Source organism: Schistocerca americana, unplaced genomic scaffold (assembly GCF_021461395.2).
Source record: "Schistocerca americana isolate TAMUIC-IGC-003095 unplaced genomic scaffold, iqSchAmer2.1 HiC_scaffold_583, whole genome shotgun sequence".
Taxonomy (NCBI): Eukaryota; Metazoa; Arthropoda; class Insecta; order Orthoptera; family Acrididae; genus Schistocerca; species Schistocerca americana.
The window spans coordinates 55,001-60,000 of NW_025726328.1; the positions used below are offsets into that span (position 1 = coordinate 55,001).

General features: G+C 53.5%; 1 non-coding gene across 1 annotated transcript in view; it reads right to left on the reverse strand.

Moving 5' to 3' along the window:
• LOC124587171 overlaps positions 1–133 on the reverse strand; it is a 1,910-nt gene extending 1,777 nt beyond the window's left edge. Inside the window, exon 1 of the ribosomal RNA XR_006975316.1 lies at positions 1–133. This exon is cut by the window's left edge and continues 1,777 nt beyond it. This is a non-coding gene — a ribosomal RNA (small subunit ribosomal RNA).
• Positions 134–5,000: the final 4,867 nt, after the last annotated feature.

Sequence of the window (5,000 nt, forward strand, 5' to 3'; positions counted from 1 at the left end):
GTGGGTACGATCTAAGGAACCATAACTGATTTAATGAGCCATTCGCGGTTTCACCTTAATGCGGCTTGTACTGAGACATGCATGGCTTAATCTTTGAGACAAGCATATGACTACTGGCAGGATCAACCAGGGAGCTGCGTCAACTAGAGCTGAGCAGCCGGCCGCCCGGGAGTGTGTCCCGGGGGCCCGCGCGAACACGCAAGCGTCCGCTCAATTATTCTGCAAACAGGAGGAGGCTGAGCTCCCCTGCACAATACACCTCGAAACCCTCTCAGGTCCCGGCGGCGCGCAGCGCCGTCCTAAGTACTTGGTCGGGTTCGAGAGAGGCGCAATCGCCCGGAGTTTGGCGAGTAGACGCTTTAGGTGCGACCACCCGTGCTCCCAACTGAGCTTGCCGCTGCCGACAGAGGCCCGGGAGCGTGCTGTCGTGGCATTGCCGGCGGGAGACAACACGCGCCACCTACGGTGGCCGGCAGCTCCAACGCCAGCGCCACAGAAGGACAAAAGCCCCACTTGGGTGCCGAAGCGAACTCTCCCAGCACAGCGCACGCGCCAACACGTCCGCACAGCTGCGATACAATCCACCTGCGAGAACCGCAGAGGCGACCGAGCAGCAGACGGCGTCGCGGCGCCGAGCGCCGGGCGGCGGCGCATCCTCAGCGCACACAGTCCTCAATCGGACCAGCACACTGCAGATGTCCACCGCGCTTCGCACCGGGCCCGCGAGGACCTACTTTGGCCGCACGGCGCCGCGTGCAGGGTGCGCCGGCGCGCAGCTGCGCCGCCTGCCGCCTCCGTCGGCCGGCGCGCCTGCCACTGGCCGCCCCCACCAGCCGGCTGTAGCGCGTGCGCCCACGCACCGCGCGGCCAGCACGCCGGAAGGCCCCCCCTCACCGGCCGGGGACGGTCCCACCCAGCCACCGCCGCGTATCGCTTCACACCCACATGCCATTCACGTTCGTGGGCATGGTGGGTATCGCTGAAACAACCGGTTGGTAGCTCAACCGATCGTCGCCATCACTGATTCACCTCTAGCGAGAACAACCGCACCACAACGGTTTACCAGTTCTTCATTTGCGTAACGTCACCAGCAAACGTAGACGTCCATCGCCATTTGCAAATTCAACGATTGTTGCATGCCTGTGTCAGGTGTCACGACACACTATGTCTGCCCACATACACGCAACAACATGTGCACGCTTCGCGAACACGTGGAAGGTGGCCCCCGTACGTATGCGATGTCCATTGCGCGAACGACTGTCAACCGGCCTCTGTCGCATGTCGCAGATGTGGAACGCAGTGCACCATGCTATCACGGTGTGTGAGAAGAGACGACTACGTCTGACAACACGCGCCACTACATCAACAGACGGCTCATGCTGATCGCCATCCACGGCATACCATACTGCAATCCAGCTCTTATAGGGAGACGACACGTAGCTGAGTGCACAATATTTGGACCGTATGGTTCGCCGTTGTTGGCGCAGTCGTGGTACGGTCACACATGTACCACGATGTATCATTCAGTACATGAGGACCAATGTGCGGTACAGTGTGTGATTTGGACGTACAACATCAGCGGACAGTTGCCACAAGCCGTACCACAACGTAGGCTGTGCTTCGCCATGCGAATGCCAATGAACAACTGCGAAGGGCATTGAGCATGTACGTCCTGCCGCCATCCGCATTACAGTGTATAGCTGCAAGGTGTTTAACATGAAGCGATACTCTGGGGACCGGGCAGTGCGAGTAGCAAACTATATTGCGGGGGTTGCAGTTAGGCAACACTACACTAATTTAACGCGTCGTATGACAATTACAGAGCAGGTTAAGGCCCAACGTGTGTTGGGTTAAGGCCCAACGTGTGTTGGGTTAAGGCCCAACGTGTGTTGGGTTAAGGCCCAACGTGTGTTGGGTTAAGGCCCAACGTGTGTTGGGTTAAGGCCCAACGTGTGTTGGGTTAAGGCCCAACGTGTGTTGGGTTAAGGCCCAACGTGTGTTGGGTTAAGGCCCAACGTGTGTTGGGTTAAGGCCCAACGTGTGTTGGGTTAAGGCCCAACGTGTGTTGGGTTAAGGCCCAACGTGTGTTGGGTTAAGGCCCAACGTGTGTTGGGTTAAGGCCCAACGTGTGTTGGGTTAAGGCCCAACGTGTGTTGGGTTAAGGCCCAACGTGTGTTGGGTTAAGGCCCAACGTGTGTTGGGTTAAGGCCCAACGTGTGTTGGGTTAAGGCCCAACGTGTGTTGGGTTAAGGCCCAACGTGTGTTGGGTTAAGGCCCAACGTGTGTTGGGTTAAGGCCCAACGTGTGTTGGGTTAAGGCGCAACATAGGTTAGGTTAAGGCGCAACATAGGTTAGGTTAAGGCGCAACATAGGTTAGGTTAAGGCGCAACATAGGTTAGGTTAAGGCGCAACATAGGTTAGGTTAAGGCGCAACATAGGTTAGGTTAAGGCGCAACATAGGTTAGGTTACGGCGCAACATAGGTTAGGTTAAGGCGCAACATAGGTTAGGTTAAGGCGCAACATAGGTTAGGTTACGGCGCAACATAGGTTAGGTTAAGGCGCAACATAGGTTAGGTTAAGGCGCAACATAGGTTAGGTTAAGGCGCAACATAGGTTAGGTTAAGGCGCAACATAGGTTAGGTTAAGGCGCAACATAGGTTAGGTTAAGGCGCAACATAGGTTAGGTTAAGGCGCAACATAGGTTAGGTTACGGCGCAACATAGGTTAGGTTAAGGCGCAACATAGGTTAGGTTAAGGCGCAACATAGGTTAGGTTAAGGCGCAACATAGGTTAGGTTATGGCGCAACATAGGTTAGGTTACGGCGCAACATAGGTTAGGTTACGGCGCAACATAGGTTAGGTTAAGGCGCAACATAGGTTAGGTTAAGGCGCAACATAGGTTAGGTTAAGGCGCAACATAGGTTAGGTTAAGGCGCAACATAGGTTAGGTTAAGGCGCAACATAGGTTAGGTTAAGGCGCAACATAGGTTAGGTTAAGGCGCAACATAGGTTAGGTTAAGGCGCAACATGGGTTAGGTTAAGGCGCAACATGGGTTAGGTTAAGGCGCAACATGGGTTAGGTTAAGGCGCAACATGGGTTAGGTTAAGGCGCAACATGGGTTAGGTTAAGGCGCAACATGGGTTAGGTTAAGGCGCAACATGGGTTAGGTTAAGGCGCAACATGGGTTAGGTTAAGGCGCAACATGGGTTAGGTTAAGGCGCAACATGGGTTAGGTTAAGGCGCAACATGGGTTAGGTTAAGGCGCAACATGGGTTAGGTTAAGGCGCAACATGGGTTAGGTTAAGGTACAATATGGGTTAGGTTAAGGTACAATATGGGTTAGGTTAAGGTACAATATGGGTTAGGTTAAGGTACAATATGGGTTAGGTTAAGGTACAATATGGGTTAGGTTAAGGTACAATATGGGTTAGGTTAAGGTACAATATGGGTTAGGTTAAGGTACAATATGGGTTAGGTTAAGGTACAATATGGGTTAGGTTAAGGTACAATACGGGTTAGGTTAAGGTACAATACGGGTTAGGTTAAGGTACAATACGGGTTAGGTTAAGGTACAATACGGGTTAGGTTAAGGTACAATACGGGTTAGGTTAAGGTACAATACGGGTTAGGTTAAGGTACAATACGGGTTAGGTTAAGGCACTTGGGGGGGGGGGGGGGCCCGGTTTGTTGATTGTGATTATCGTAAGTAAATGACTGCGGCATCATCTGATTTGCCACGTCAGGGTGCACCTTTGGCTCATAACAGGCGGCGCTCTGATTCCATGCTTGTGGCAGACCTGTGTCTTTCATTCCTGCCATTGTTTGTGTGGTGTGACAGGAGGCAGTATTGTGATGTTGGGTGCACCCCTGTCTGGGACATGTGTGGGTGTTGGTGGCTTAGCTGAGCAATGGTGGTTGTCGGAAGGGTGGGATATTCTGTTTTCCGAGTGGACCTCCCGGTCTGGTTATGATAGTGTGGATTGTCTAATGTGGCAGAGAGGATGCACTGGGTGTTGTTCCATGCTGGTGCTTACATATTGTCTGTGTGCCTGTTACAGGCAGAGAGTAGTGCGTGATAAGAGTGTCTGGCTGACGTGTGATTGTGAGCAGAGTCTTTCAGCATGTATACGGACAGGTCTATACATTATCTGTATTCTGATGGCTCTATCTATTACTAATCAGCGCCGTGTATACGTTTAATCCGGTTCCAGTCGAAACTATTGTATCTCTGTACATTAGTGACACGGCGAGCCCGCTATGTAGTTACTCGTCTCGGCAGCTTCCACCGGTGTATGGCAAATGATTATAAGGAATCAGTCTAGTCGTCAATACCGATAGTCTGACGTCACATGTCTGGGGTGGGGGACGCTGCGCCCTTCCGGTGGGTCATGGCCTAGGAAGACTCTTCCCACGCAGGGGGGCTTGGACTGTCATTGACTCTTCCGAGTAATATACTTGCCGTACGTTTTTGCGACTGCGAGTGCAACGCTCACCGGTACCGACATGGATGGAGCGCCTCCTAGCTGCCGCTGAGCATCTGCATTCGTACAGCGAGCAACGCGATCGCGTCTGTAGCTCGTACGTGGTACGGCTCGCAGCTCATGTATATGGACAGCGGGAATGTCGCATATTGGACATAACTCTTCATGAAACGCACGTTATAGGGGTGGATTGCACATTGCGAGTGCGAGCAAAGTCCGCCGTTCATCCGCTGGAGTTGCGAGTTGGGCGGTTGGGGTGGGGCACGAACGGGTGCAGGTGGAGTGATTGCCGGTCCACGACTTCGTGCGGCAGAGGCGCTGGCGTTGGGGTGGGGTCGAAAGAAGGGCACTGTGGGCCCATCGCTGTCTTAGTCGGCTTGGCGTCTCATAGATGACGGTATCGTCGTTGCAGGAGGTCATGTTGCGGGAGACCTACAGATGGCGGTATGTTTTGCGGTGCGCTCGACATGGCGGACGTAGTGTTGTCAGATTCGCATAGATGGAGGTATTGCATGTG